This window comes from Palaemon carinicauda, chromosome 3 (genome assembly GCF_036898095.1).
Source record: "Palaemon carinicauda isolate YSFRI2023 chromosome 3, ASM3689809v2, whole genome shotgun sequence".
NCBI classification, from domain to species: Eukaryota; Metazoa; Arthropoda; class Malacostraca; order Decapoda; family Palaemonidae; genus Palaemon; species Palaemon carinicauda.
The window spans coordinates 167,154,318-167,170,491 of record NC_090727.1 but is presented as its reverse complement, the minus strand read 5'-3'; the positions used below and the strand labels follow the sequence as shown (position 1 = coordinate 167,170,491).

The 16,174-nt window shown below is 33.0% G+C and overlaps 1 long non-coding RNA gene across 3 annotated transcripts in view; it reads left to right on the top strand.

Moving 5' to 3' along the window:
• LOC137638754 (uncharacterized) overlaps positions 1-14,843 on the top strand; it is a 69,299-nt gene extending 54,456 nt beyond the window's left edge. For 2 of the 3 annotated variants that reach the window (XR_011044183.1, XR_011044184.1), the window contains exons 8-9: positions 264-386; positions 1,785-14,841. This is a non-coding gene — a long non-coding RNA (uncharacterized lncRNA). Of the gene's footprint in view, positions 1-263; positions 387-1,784 lie in introns of all 3 variants that reach the window. The other variant, XR_011044185.1, reaches the window with a different exon arrangement.
• Positions 14,844-16,174: the final 1,331 nt, after the last annotated feature.

Here is a 16,174-nt window from a genome sequence, read left to right as displayed (position 1 = left end):
ATTATCTGTAACCAGAGAGAAGGATCCAATACAGTACTGTCTGGCCAGTCAAAGGACCCAATTACTCCTTAGCAGTAGTATTTCAATGGATGCCTAGTGCCCTTGCCAACATACTACCTACCTATTTAGTGGCTTTTATTGAGAATAGGGCCTTATGGAAATTGATCATGTCACAGTTTAATCTCATTGCTTTAATTTAGAATTTATTGAACTTGAAAGATTTACAGGAATGTGAACTAATTGTCCTTTTTCCATCCTTTCAGAAATAAGTTGTTTTTGTGTGTAAGCTGGACGTTTTTCGGAACAAAGAAACACGGTAAATTACAAATATAGTACAGTATGAAAAAATAGAAGATCTGGAAGGAACTGAAGTGTAGTGATATAAGGTAGGCATAAAATTAGTGAAATGTGGTGTATTGGTGGAAGTTTTACACTAAATTAGTGAAATATTGGTAAATTTGGGAAATTTGTAACTAAATGAGTGAAATATGGGTCATTGGGGGAAATTTGTAATTGAGAGAAACATGGTTCATGGGGAGGGAATTATTTTAGCTAAATGAGATGGAAATATGGTTCATTCAAGGAAATTTCTTACCTAAATGTAAGTGAAAAATAGTTTATTTAAGGGAGTTCTTAAGCTATAGCACAGGAGATTGAAATGTGGTTTGAGGGAAATTTTTAACTAAATTGAATTTTTTTTTTTTAACATTGATAATTAAATGTAATTTATTTTAGTATTTTCTTTTCTTGGTGAGTGAAATATGGTTTGTTGGGAAATTTTTAAATGAGTTATATAAGGTACATAATTTAAAGTAAAGGCTGGTAACGTACAGTAATTCTGTAAAAACTAAATTAAATCATTTTAGATTACACAGAACAGATATGATTCTGATTTATTAGAATGTGAAATTAAATCTTGGTGACTAACCCTGCCAATATCTGAATGGGCTTAAATAGTTTTCTTGATTAAATTGTTTGAAAATAGTTTTCTTGATATCATTTTGAAAATAGTTTTCTTAATAAAATTGCTTGAAAATAGTTTTATTAATAAGATTGATTGAAAATCTTTTATTTAAATGAATTTGGGGAATGTTGTATTCCAGAGAATATCGCCAAGTTTGTTTCTCATGAAACATTTAGAAATTTTATGAACAGAAAGATAGATAGCATGTTTTCATGTTCTTTCAATATGGGAATTAAGTTTTAGTGAATTGTGCACATTGGTTTGCCATCAGTCAAGTATCTTGAGAAATTGTTAACATGAGCAGTAAGTTCTATGTAAGTGAAACTGGGTGGTCTTTTTATTAGATTTATTTGAGATTTAACCTAATTAAAACAAGGAAAGGTAAATTAATGTCTAAACTATAATAGTGTTTTATCAGCTTTTGAGAACATTTTTTGCATTGTCTGATACAAGATATAGCCAACCCTGAGTACCATGTAACAATAACCATGATAATAGTTATAATGGAATAATAATTCTAATGAAAATTGTCACTGATACTACTGATTTTTTTTTTATAGCAATATAGGATATTAAGAAACCTCTTCCACCTTTTTTGTGATTTTTTTTTCTTTTTTGCACTACAATTCTAGTTTTAATTGCAAAATGTAATTTTATCTAATATAATAGGATTTCAGTAAAAAAAAAGAAAATGCCTCTGGCTCATGTGTCCCTCAGTAAAAGGGTCATGGATATCAGGATGCCTTAATCCTGGTTGTATCGAGTTGTCTGTCATAATACGTTGCTAGACGATGCAATTAACCTTTTCTCTAATCCTCAGAATATAATCTTAGAAATGGAGTGTTTTGTGGTCCAGACATCTTAAACAGCTCCAAATATGTTGAGGATTCTGCTGCTCAAGAACTTCTAGAAAAACCTGTCACACTCTGACATCATCCGTCAAGAAGTAGTGCTTAGTTAAATGCAGCATTGAGAGATGTACACAAAAGGGATTTAGTTCATGCACAGTCATTCTGAGCAATTTTGATCTTACTGTACTTAGGGAAATTGAGATACAGTACTGTAATAATTATTTTCATTAATGACTTTTGTAGGGTTCAGATTTTTATGGTTTACATATTCTATCAAGGTGATAAAGTTGCTTAGTGACAAAATTACTGAGTTAAATACAGTACTACAGTAAGTAAAAGTTCTTTATCATAAATATCAAGTTTAGTAGGCTAGAGAGTAAATTGATGATATATTATTTTAGGCATATGGGAAGTCCACCATACCAAGATAAAATTTTCTCTTAAATTAGGATTTTGGCAATAATGCAAAATTACCATTTAAGGATATTCAACTAAAATTCTTAGTCTTTATATGTGATATCAGGTACTGCATTGTTCAGTGCTTAGTCTATAAGCCATATTTGTGATGTACAATTCAGTAATTGTATAAGAATTATTTTAGCTCAAATTAAATTAGATTTATAAAGGATGGTTAAAAGAACTGACATTAGTTATCCTGAAGTTTGTGTAGCTTATCAGAAAAATAGAATATTTCAATTTTGTCATACATTTCGGTGGTAGTTGGGAATATTTTTGTTTTAGAATATGAGACATAATCTTTTCTACGCAGGTAATTTTCTTGATAAAGTTCTGATAATTAAGAATATTAATTCTTCAATTGCTGAAGGGACTTTCAGTTAAATGTACTTTTTATAACCTTAATTCAGTATTTTTTAGCAAATAGCCTAATATGTTAGTTTAGAAAGTTGATAGTTTTTCATGTCTTTCATTAGGCTACTGTTATATTCCATTGCTTAGGCCATGGCCTTTCGAGATAGTTCATTTAGGAGAGGTTGATTATCACAGACTGAATTACTTACATGTCTTATTCCATGATGGGAAATATATAACATTAATTCATCTTTATATGAAATTTGATCGATGGACAACATGTCGTAGTTACCAAGCAAATGACTCCATCAAAGGTAATACATCTTGCTAAATTAAAAAAAAAAAAAAATGTAAATTATGCAAATTAGTTTATCGAGAATTGCTATTATGTCATATCTCCATATTTCAAGACACTGCTGGCTTATGCATGTTCCAAACAGTGAAACTTTAGAGAACTTTGAATTAATTTCCAATTTAAAAGCTGTTGTATATTGTTGACTGAATTTAGGTATAAGATGGGGATGTTCACAATAGTTTATATTAGTATTGTGGATGGGAGTAACTGGAATATTTGAAACTAAAGCTCCCACATCAAGGGAAGTTTGATTAAGGTTTTCAATGTATATGATTGAATCATTTGAATTCAAAAGTTATATTGAGGAACTTTATATTGTTGACAATAGGTTGAGATATTTAAATGGACAATTTTCAAAATAAGCCGAAGTTACATTACGTGTGAATAATCAGCAATTAAATCTTAATTATAGAGATGAGAATGGGCCTTAATTATGCCATAGTTTATTCTGCTTAATGGTACATTGATAGACCTATTTTTTTATTTAAAATTGCATTCCCTATTTAATTACAGTATCTGTTAATGTTTTTTAAAGTAGTTATTTCAGTAGGTAAGTGAAGTAGTGTTATCCGTTGGGCACCAAGTAACTAACAAGTGAAATCTTGATAAGAAGTCAATTTCTGGGCCTAGGAATAAAACGATATCAGTCGGTGTTCAAAGTTGTTAAAAGAAAAAAATACATTTATGTATTAGATGCTTGGGGTTTTATAAATGTAATCAACTTGAGAAATTCATTTATTTCCGATTTGTTTCAAATATTAGTATTTTCAATGCTAAAGTGACTTGAAATATGGAGAATTTTGTGGGTTAAGATACACTGTGTATGTAAATCTGTGTCCCACAATTCCAATTGAATTTCAGGACTTAAATTCAATAAGGTTACCAAGTTCAAAATTCAATTTGTAAGTTTGAACAAAAGAAATTATTTTTAATACCAAATTGTAAATTTATTTTGTGAAAGGATTTCTGTATTTCAGTTCTTGCTCTGCTCAGTTCTCATAAAATCTCTCGACCTAGTAGGACAAAATAATTCAACATAATCATAATCATGACTTAGTGTCTTTTTGTGTGAAACTCTGTATGGCTCTACAATTTACATTTAGGAAATATTTAGATTTTTGAAAAGTTGGAGAGGGTTATAAGAAATTTTTTCTTGTCCTAACTTTGCAGAGATCTCAATTATATTTGGCAATATTCTTTGGTCTTAAAATGGGATGATAAACTTCCAGATATGAGTAATTTAACGTTAGTTTGAAAATATTTTGAATTTTGCTCCTTGCATTATTAATCTAATATTTTCACTCTTAAAGTTATCAATCTTATTACTCTTACTCTTATTAACAGTTTAAGCTGTTCAGTTTTTCCATGGTACAGATATTAACATCTCAATTTATCCAGATAGTAAACCATGGTTAAACTTTGTGTAAATATAGTTGTACTCATCAGATGTTCTGAGAAAATGATCGAGTTTGGTTGCAGTTGCTTCAATTAGTTATTGTCTTGTACTGTGGTGTTAGTTAGGTCTATTTTTTTATCCTATTTTATATGAATTATTGAGTGAGAACTGGAGCAGTTTCCTAAATTGTCTCCTAAACCTGGCAGTTTAAAGATAACAATTATAGTTTATCATTTCTAGGACATAAATTGAAGTACAGAAGTTCACTGATATGAAATGTGTTGTTAAAAAAATTTGTAAAGATGGTAGGTAGAAAAATTTGTGAAGAAATAAAATAAAGAACTCCTTGGAGTCAGCATTGCCATGGCCCATGTGAGTGTTCTCGGCAGGGAGTAACCAGCCAGTTATCAGCTTCGAATCAGATTCAAAGGTCCATTTTCTAAGCTTACAGCTGATTTGTTGAGATGGGAGGAGTCCCTCGCTTCCCCTGTGCTTTTTCATGTGCATGCTTGTTTTCTCTGTCGCTGTTGGAGAATGTAAAGTCCATTTTTGATGTAAGAAAAAAAAACTATGCACAGAAGTCCAATGGAGGTGGTAAGGTTACTCCTGAGATGAGCCATTTGCTTACTTTCTCTTCAATGACTGAGGTTTAGTGTGTAGGCAAATACTGGTCTTTCTTGTAAGTGTTTTTAAACATGACGTAGAAATGTGTAGTGTTTTCCAATGAATTTCTTAGTAGCAATGTTGAAGAGTAATTGCCATAAATACAATTCAAGTACAATTCCTCTATGAATAAATGATGAGGAACTCTACAGGGTTGAAGCATACTCTTTGATATTCTACTTTCATTTTTCTTTGAGATTTTCCACAGGACATTTTATTGCAGAAAATGTGTTGCTATTTACAAGCCTTCAAAACCAAGGGACTTTTAGATGTTTAAATTTATTTTTGTATTAGAAAATTTGTCATGTCGGTAAAAAAATTCTTGATATTTAGTTAAACAAATCTTTGAGCCACTATTTCCTGGCCAATTTCATGTAAATTTTATTTTGTGTTGACAAATTCAACTTGCAGCGTTATTTATCGTTTACAACACATTGCTAGATCAGAACTTGTAATTTTTGTCGAGTGGGAATTTGATAAACTTGTATCGCATACTGATTTTTTTACTGTGCAGTAGTTTGCATTAAACTGTATTTTACAAACATTTGTTAGGTAACAAAATATTTTTATATTCTGCCAGATGTCTCAGTAGGTTGAAATTAGATACAGTACAATATACATTATTGCAAAGTTTAGTAAATTGAAAGTTATACCTTTGGTTAAGAATATAGCCGTACTAATTGTTTTTCTTTTACATTATGGACACACACTGCTTCAAAAGATAGTACCAGGTTGGGTCTTAAATAGCTTTTCCTCAGTCTTTGTATCCATTACTAGACATACAGCAGGAATAAGTACAATGTACCATGATTGCCAGTTGAAATTTGTAGGGGAAACCCGTGGAAATTTTTAACATCGTTAGCAATTACATAAAAATGAGTTTGTGGTTACTAATCTTGGAGGAGTTTTGATGGAATGGTTTGGCCTAGATTAGACAGAAACTAACTTTAGTATTTGGCAAGTATTTCAGGCTTTCAGATAATTGAGAAACTCAGACCATCACCAAGTACTGCATAAATATAGACCTTGAAAAATCTTAATCTTCATCTTGGTGTCTTCGTGAGGTTTCCATACTTTAACCTAATGCAAAATTAGGTTATATGGAGAATTCTTTTTAACTATAGCTGTGCATTGTAAGAGAAAGAAGTTTTTTTGCTAGAGGTATTGATGGTGGTACTGGATTCATAAAGGATTTCCTTTTGATGGTATATTTTTAGACACCAACAAAATTTTAGTGCACAACAGAAGTATGGAATTCGGGAAGAATTACTTTGTGATAGTTTTTTTTCCTACAATATGACGAGGTCTCGGACCTTGTTGTATAGCTGTTGCTGTCTATTGCTATGGTTCACTAGGTCATTCGTAGACTTTTAATGTATCTTCGTCGCATATCGAATAAGGATTTGGGGCTGCAGGGACCTCTTGTCTACTGTGTTCTTGCTGTCTTTTTTTAAAAAAGATGTATGACTGCTAGAGGGTAGTGTGTGACCACGTTAACCCTCATTTTCCATGCCATACGTTGACTAACAACGGGTCTTGGTTGTTTGGTGGAACTTTGCATTTCTTTAAGGATGACTGGGTGTGGTCTTTGTATTTCTTCTTCGGGCCGCCAGATCTTCAACAGCCCGTTTTTCAGTTGTCCATACACACTTTTTTTTTTTTTGTTGGTGGATGGGGTGAGCCATTCTTCAGACAAAGGGATCAAGTACCCAACCCATCATAGTTTGTGTTTGATGAGCATGACTGCTATACTTTTGCATTCTGTTCTTTTCTGAATATTTGTGAGGAATCCAATCTTGCCAGGTGAGGATCATAATTTTATGCAAACAGGAAATGTGTAAAAGTTGCTTAGGATAGCATCAACATACAGTAGAATCCAGGCCAATATAGAGGAGAGTAGGAAAATGCATTGCTTTATATATTGTAAATTGATTTTAGTAGTTAGTTGGGCTCTTGTTCTTTAAAAAAAAAAAAAAAAAAAAAAAAAACACACACACACCCTGCCTTCAGCTTTCTGAAAGCATATAAACCCCCTTTTGTTTTCTCCAGCAAGTCTGTGATTTCGGCTGTGGAAGATACAATATACCAATTTGACAAGGACAACACTTGCTTGGCGAATACAGGAACATCTTGGTTAGTTTTAGCATGTGGTTCTATGAAATATGCCTCCTCTTTTATTAGCATTCATGTGTTTTAGTCTGGGTGTTTTAAGTGTCTGATGTTGAAAAGGCTACCATCCATTTGGTATTCTGTTTGAGCTCAATCAAGTTTTTCTTGCAATAAAGTCCTTTAAGGATAAGAACAGATTGAAAAGGTGAGGGTCTAGAACATAACCTTGCTTTAAGCTTATCTTCAGAGGGTAGGCTGAGGATTCCAAGCAGTCAATACAGACTTGCTTCCATGTCAAAATGAAAATGCTGAAGTATTTTGATAAATTTGCAAGTATCTCCCATAAAAGCTCACGAATTACCATTCCAAAGGCCTATGTAAGGTCTGTATTTTGCTCTCGAAATTTATCCTGTATTTGCTAACATGAAAATCCTGTCGATGGTCCCTCTCCTTTCTAAACCCACAATTGTTCTGGTAGCCCAGATTCAGACGTGGTTGGTTAAGTGCAAAGGCATAACTATTGTTATCGTTTCACTAGCTCCAAATAGAAGAAAATGCCTCTGCTGTTGTTGCGGGAACTTACGTTTCCTTTACACAGTACTTGAGTTTAAAAATTAGGAGTCTACTCATTATTTGATAATTGCTCCCACATCCATTGTGCACATGATTTTGTGCAACTTCATTTTACAGGCTGAAGGCCTGTCAAGTTGCAACTCATGTTCTGCTTGTACGTGGCGTGTATATTACAGTATCATTTTTTGCCTACTTCGTTAATTCATGAACCAATCTCCATGAAACTTGGGTACATTCCATGGGTCAGTATCTATTGATCCTCTATTTTTTCCAAGATTCTATTTCCCTAATTTGTAATTAATTAAAAGTGAATAGCAATTAAATTTTGACTTCTCTTAACCATTGGATCAGCACAAAATTTGGTCTGTGGACTCTAGAAGAGTACTTATTGATCACAGAGCAGAAGGTTGTAAGAGGATTAATTACTAATTTATCAATAATTAATCCTTTTTGTAGTATTAATTTCAAAAAGCTACTCCTCCCTTATTACTCTCTCTTTTAAACTTGTCTAAACAGTACAAGTATACTGGAATTAATGCTGTGTGCTAAATGATTCTAATCTATTGATTAGTTATTAATGATCAATTGAAGCAAATGATTGATTTTTAAAGTTTACTGAAGTCCCGTGTTTGGTGTCAATATCTGTAAGAGGACAAAGAGGAGAACACAATGGTACAATAGATAAATTACTTCAACCTGTAGTTAATTTGAACATGTTTGAGAAGGTGGCTCTATAGTGTCTGCAACCTGACTATCCTTGTGCTCCCTCCCTGGTCTTAGCTTGAGGGGAGATGGGTCTAAGGTACTGATCATATCGATATATCATAAGTCTATAGTACATTGTTACTGCCCCTTGCCTTTACCATTCATGAGCGACCCTTAAATGTAGAATGCTATCAGGAATTTAGCTTTTGCCTTGCATGCAATTTTAGAAGCTTCTATTGGTCTTTGAGGAGAGTTACTAGTTGGGCAGTGCATGAATAACACTTGTCAATGGCATTGACGGTTCCCCCAATGGTTTAGAATCTGTTTATTCTTTAATAATAGTTGTCATTAAGTGTGATGATTGAAGCGAATTTGTTTTCTTAGAGCTATAAATGTATTGTGAAAGGCTCGTAGGTCAATTTGAATACAGTGCAAAGGGCTTGAATTTGATTAGCACTTTCTACACACAGACCTCAGGGCCCTCTTATTTCTGGTCCATTTCTAATGAGTTGGGGTTTTCAAATATGCTTCTTGTGCTTTCCTAGTAATTGAGGTCAAGAGTTTTCACCCAACCAGGCTGCATAAGTGGTAATAATAAGCTAATTGTTGTCTCAACATATCGTATAAATTGTCAGAGCTTTAGCGCTGTCTGGCTCTTCCTCAAGAATGTAGTTTAAAGAAGAGTGGCCTTTGTCAATTCAAGTGCAAAAGGAATTTATCTCCTGCTATTTTACCGCAGAGGTTCAATTTCTTGAATGCGAACTTTTGTGGATTGGAAGATTGATCCCGCTTGAATCATGGTTACTTCATGTGTGGCTTTGGCTACGTGTTACATACAGTAGTCTAGTATGTGCCAAGGGATTGGTTCCCGGATGCATTGGTGTGTATTGAACTTGTCCCTGAGCTAGAATATTCTAATAAGATTGTGTTCAGCAGATAGGATAGGAAGACTAACCTGTGCTTTGTTTTTCCCAGCATGAACACTGCTTATGTTATGGGATGGTTAGTTTTTGGATGTTATCTTATAACCTTGGATTTATCAGAACTTTGGTGGGTGGAGATTTTGTATTCAACCATTAGGAGATGGCTGTGAAATTTGGTTGTCAGAAATTGATATCAGATAATAGATTTCAGCATACAAAATCTTATTCCTCGCAGTGGTACACACAAATCATCTGAAGACAATGGAGTTTGGTATTGAGAATTTAATGTCTAATAGTGGAGTTTAGCCATTTATTCTGTTATTTGTGGTGTGAAGTTACTCTATTCTTTTTTTTTCTTTTAGTTTTGATTTTGCACATGACAAGATCGTGATTCGTCTGCTTCATTATTTTTTGAGTTCATGAAGTAAAGTTTACAGCTTACGTTTCGACTTATTTGGAAGACCCTAAGGATTCAGATGACATTTATTTCTTATCTAGGACACTCAAACCTCCATAGAAAGTAGTTTTTCGGTTTAGGTTTGGTTATGGAATACTTTTGGCTTTTAAATGGGGCTGATTTAGATAGTTTTTGACATTACAATATTTTGCTAGCCTGTGATAATTCACATTTTGGAATGCCTTTCAAGTTTTGACGTTCTGCAACTAAGTTTTCGTTGTGAATTTAAGATTGTGTTGTTCCTCTTGTTTTATGAGATTTTTGCCACACTTTTCTGTTCATGAAGCTATATTTCCCACATGCATTCTTGAAGAGTTTTGCTATAATTTTGCATTCAGCAATCTGTTATTAACTACGGAAAGTATGTTTTTGCTTAAAATTTTTCGTTCGTTGCCTTTATCCCCCAATTTTTTTTTTTTACAGATCGTAAAAAATTTGGTCTGATGTCTTGTTTTCTTTGGTGGAAATCAATATATTAGAGAATTCAATCTCTTTTTCTTAGGTGGTATTAAAAGGCAAGAATATCTTTTGGTTGAGTATTACCCAATCTCAAAAGTTTTCATTAGTATGCATGTAATTGCTCTTTTTTTTTCTTGTTTGGATTTTGCACATGACAAGATCGTGATTCCTCGTCTTCAATATTATTTGAGTTCATGAATTTGTTTACAGCTTACGTTTCGACTTATTTGGAAGACCTCAAGGATTCAGGTGACGTTTATTTCTTATCTAGGACACTCAAACCTTATATAGAAAGTAGTTTTTCGGTTTAAGTTTTGGCTATAGAATACTTCTGGCTTTTAAATTGGGCTGATTTAGATAGTTTTTGAAATTACAATATTTTACTACCCTGTGATAATTCACATTTTGAAATACCTTTCAAGTTTTGACGTTTGCAACTAAGTTTTCGTTGTGAATTCAAGATTGTCTTGTTCCTCTTGTTTTCTGGGATATTTCCTACACTTTTCTGTTTCTGAAGCTATATTTCCCACATGCATTCTTGAAGAGTTTTGCTATAATTTTGCATTCGGCAAACTGTTAACTACGGGAAGTATGTTTTTGCTTAAAATTGTTCGTTGTACGTTGCCTATATCCAAGAAACCTTTTTTTACAGATATTAAAAAATTTGGTCTTGATGTCTTGTCTGTCTTTGGTGGAAATCAATATATTAGAAAATTCAACTTTTTTTTTTTTTTTTTTTTCCCTTTTTTTTTTTTTTCTTAGGTGGTATTAAAAGGCAAGATCTTTTGGTTGAGTATTACCCAGTCTCAAAAGTTTTCATTTGAAAGTATGCATGTAATTCTCTCGAGTTTTTCCTTATTTAGCAAGGTTCTTTATCAATGGACTTTATTCTCTAGTTAATCCATGTTCCTTTGTTTAAGAAGCTAGTCTGAGAACTTCAGATCATTCATTCATTAAGTCAGGACAGAATGTTGTAAGGTTCAGAAATATTAACGTAAAAAGGCAGTTATTTGGTTAGAAATTTTATTAGTTTTAAATTGTGTATTTGGTTCTGGGGGATATTTTAATACAGAAGTAATTTTTCATGAAACAGTTGTTGGTTTTTGCTTTGGATTGCTATTTATTTTTCGTTACTATTCCGCTTGGAAAGTATGAGTTATTTAGTATTATCCTATTAGATTGTTCTGCTTCAAGGGCAATTGCACGTTTTAATCTGCATAAAATGTCGGCTATTTCAGAAGTTTGTTTTGCCCTCAAAATTTGGTTGTTTTTTTTATGAAAGCTTTAGCCAGAAAGGGAAGAATGTCCTGCCTTGCAAGGGAAGCTCATTTTGCTTAGAAAGTGAGGTTTTGTCTTAAAAAGAGAATTCTTATTTTACAAAGTATAAACAATTTGATATTAAAGTAGGAGATTTTTACCTAATAATCAGGCAGTCCTAGCTGTTGAGTGGGGAGATTTCGGCTTGGCAAAAGGTGTTATTGTACAGAGGTAGTAAACCTGGTCTAGCTTAGAAAATGCAGAAGTTTCTCTTAAGGAAGTTTTTTTTTCTCTAGGACATAAGAAGTAAGGTTTTTTCTGACTTGGAAAGGGTTTATTTCTGTAGGTATTGAGTTTTCGGTGCTATTATAGTATGCTATCTACCGCCGATTTTGCTATCTACCACCCCTTTCTGAAATGTTGGAATTGGTTTATTATTTTGTTTATGAGACCCCAATTAACACTACTTTACAATTAACTGGGAAATCCCCTAATACTATCACTGATTGGTTTAATGTGTCTGGAAGTGTGTAGTGTGGTTTCAATTGGAAAGTTCCGAGAAAAGGCGAAGATGTATTTCCTGCTTTCTTGAATGATGTAAGATATGTTTACATGCAGTAATAGAGTAAATTTTTGATTGAATATTTTTCATAGATTATTTTCTTTCAGTTTTGTAATATTTGATTTTTCATTTGATTAACTAGTAACATTTTTGTATGATGAGCTTTGAATAATTTAAAAAAAAAAAAGTTTCCCTACAAACTGCTTATAATTATGCACCCATGTTGTCCAGCCAATAAATATTATTAAACTATCATTAAAGTCCAATGAGGATAACATACTGGTGGTAAGTAATCTGTTTGATAATCCTCATCAAACAGGAGGATTAACATTGACGGTAGACAACATACTTTGTGGTAGATACCACACTAGTAGAAATTCGACGGTAGATAGCATACTATAATAGAAATTCGACGGTAGATAGCATACTATAATAGCACCGAGTTTTCTCCATAGAAAGTGGTCTTTTTTTTCCCAAATGGGAAACTTCAAGCTTTTATTCTCAGTGGAAAATTATTTTGGAATTTTTGTGCTGACTGTGTGGTATCTAGAATGTTTATTTTGGGAGCTTTTTATTGTGGAAAGTGTTTTGGAAGTTTGCCTAGGTTTTTGAAAGGTGGTTTTTTTTTTTAATAGAAAATCAGAAGTTTTCATGCATTTGTTAAGAAAGACTCGGTTTGAGTGTTTTACTTACAAAGGGCTGCCAAATGTTAACTTTCATCATACGAAGTCTGAAAAAGGTTGAGAGATTTTACTTAGGGGGTATCAGTTCGAGCATTTTGCTAAGGAACTCTTTCAGTTTGAGTTTGTTGCCTAGGAAGTCTGTCATTGCCTGTTATTTTTTTTTTCTTTAGAAAATCTGAATATTTAAGTGTATTGCCAAAGGTATACAGTCATTTCAAACTTTTTTACTAGTGAAGTTTGCAGTTTGAGATGTTTTCATAGAAAGTAAAAAAAAAAATTGTTTTGGCTGAGAGATTAGGTGTATGATTTTTGGTTTGAAGGTGCTAGTTCGAGGTACTGGAAGTTCTAGAGTCCTTTATTAAGGAAGACAGCCAGTGTAAGGTTTCCTTTTTTTAGTGTTTTACCTAGGAGGTCAGTTCGAGGTTTCTGGCTTTTTAAGTGTGGTTAGGAGTTCAGCATCCCAGACTTAACACATTCAAACCATAAATCCTCAATCTAATCTCCTTGGCAAATCAAGATTAAGAAAAGGTTGTGATTACAGTACTCGATTGATCCTGTTCATGGAATGGCAATTTTCTATAGTTGGGAATCCTTTTAGAGTAGGTAATGTACAGTCGTGTGTATTTTTGTTGATCTGCTTTAGTGATTTATTGGAAACCTGAAATTTTGTCATACGGCCATATTTCTAAATCAATAAACAAATACCAACGTAGTATTTTTAGATAATACCGCTAGATTTATGGGGTCCTTTAGCTGGTCAAACAGTACTACATTGGATCCTTCTCTCTGGTTATGGTTCACTTTTCCATTGCCAATACATACACCGATTAGTCTGGCCTATACTTTACAGATTCTCCTCTGTCCTCATACACCAAACAATTCTTTCACCCAAGGGATTAACTGTTGTACTGTAATTGTTCATTGGCTACTTTCCTCTTGGTAGGGTTGAAGAGACCTTTTGCCATGGTAAGCAGCTCCTCTAGGTAAACACCACTCCTAAATCAAACCATTGTTTTCTAGTCGTGGGTAGTGCCATAGCCTCTGTACCATGGTCTTCCACGGTCTTGGGTTTAGAGTTCTCGTGCTTGAGGGTACACTGGCACACTATTCTATCTAATTTCTCTTTCTCTTGTTTTGTTATTTTTCTAATTTTAGTTTATATAGGCAATATTTAGTTTTCTTTGTTTCCTTTCCTCATGGCTATTTTCCCTGTTGGGTCCCCCGGGCTTCTATTATCCTGCTTTTTTCCATCTAGGGTTGTAGCTTAGTAAATATTAATAGTATGTTTAGGGCATTATATCTCTGTAAGCCTATTATGGTGACCTCATTATATATTTGCAAGCCCATTCCTGTGACCACACAATGCATATTTGTAGGTCTGTTGTGGTGAGGACAATCTACTGTATATTTGTAGGGCTCTTCAGGTTGCTGTATTGGTATACCCGTTTCTTAGTCCTGTAAATGTCAGGTGAAAAAGAAAGAGAAACAACTTTAAACCACCCAAAGGAATTTGGATACCAAAATGTTTGTCAAGTCTTAAATTAGCTGTCAATGAGTTTCCTAACCTTATGCTACAAAATGTTTACTAGTATGCAGCCCTTCACCCAACTTTGGTGTTAAGGCAAAAGACAATATAGGTAGGCTATATGGGTCACTTATCTACTTTTGAAGGGCAGTGTGTGTCTTGGTGTAACTAAAACTGTATTGTTATGATATAAACTGAAGGATGACTTGTATTTTTGAATAAAACTAAAGTTAATAGTTGTTTGGTTTACATTGGAGAATTCCTGTATCTTTCCTTTAAAAGACATCTGAAAAGAATAGAAAAATGTAATATGTACTTCCCAGTGTTTGTAGACAGTCATGCAAACTAACCTTTATGAATACAGCACCAAATTAAGTATATGGTCAATTACTGTTTGGGGTAATTTTAATGGTCAAGTTCCTAAGTAAGTAATTTCTTGAAGTAAATTAGTTCCCCCCCTCATACAATCCTTTGTTTAAGGTTTAGAATGTTTAAAATAAATTATGAAATCACAATCCCCAAATATATTGAATTAAAGTGGTAGTTGAATTGGATAAAGTTTCACTAACCCCCCCCCCCCCAAAAAAAAAAAATTCTAAGCTGTTAAACGGTTTATCAAAAGAAAACTTGCTATTCTACCCCTAAGAAAACTGATTATTTTAGTCATTAATATGTAGTTTAAAATAAATTTGTCACCCTCAAAGCATTTTAATCCCGTAAAGTAAGCTAAAAGTATATTTTGCTTTAAACTGCGAATTTCTTTTAAGGTGGGGTTGTTAAATGTAATCCTAATAAACCCGTCAAACACGAAAGGAGAATAAATCATAAGGTGCTGTATATCTTGAGTAATATATCTGTATGCGTATGGCAAGTCAACAAGAGTATTCATGTTTCGTACAGTAGGCCTACCGGCTTGAAAAAAAGGAAATTGCATAATGTAAAGCATTGATTTTTTTCACGTTGAATTCAAGAATGCGGTTGATATTTGCTATAACGTAACTAAAACTCAAATTTCAATAGAAATAAAATCGGTAAAATGAGAAAAACTATCACTTAAGAGTAAAATTGAAAATATAGATTAATTAAAGATTCCACTTAATTTAAGAGAAAACATTGAATTAGAATCAAGGCATTGGTAACAATGTGAATGGATTGATTAAGATCTTTTAGGTTTAGCGAGAGAGTGAATGAATCGAGTTGAGTTTTTACAACTAAAAAGGTAAACCAATAAACTAGAAATACAGCATCAAGCAACTGTGAATTAATATTTTTGTAAAACTCTTATTGATAGAAGAATCGTTAACTGCATAATCTCTTGCATTTACGTATAAATATAATAAGAAAATCCTTATTCAGTAAGTTAACGTTTCAATCCTAAAATGTGGTTTTTTTTTATAAGTATTAAATCATAAAATCTTTATTTTCAAGGCCAGTAAATACTTTTTAGCGATATCTAATATTCAAATTGTAAATTGAAATTGGTAATTCCCTCAAAGCATTTTCCGGTCACTTAGAACTTACCTGTTCTCGACCATTAATAGTCTCGAATGTAAATATCTTAAGATTAATGATACGATAACCCCTTCGATTAATAGCAGCGTATGGACGATCATTTGAAGCTCACAGTCTTAGCATGTTCTCGGTCACTAAGTAATTAAATCATGCTTGGTATTCAGTTTAGTAATACTCGCTAGTTAAGTATTCCCTGGTTTTGTTGGATCGCCAAGACAGCGACGCCCGTTTTCTATAAGAACAAATTTCTGTGCAAAATCTCAATGAAAAAGATAAGTGGAATGTCAAAGTGTGTGTTTCCACTCCGTAGATTTTCTCGTGATATATTTATAGAGGAACTGGACTGGAATTTCTTTAGGCAATTCCGCTC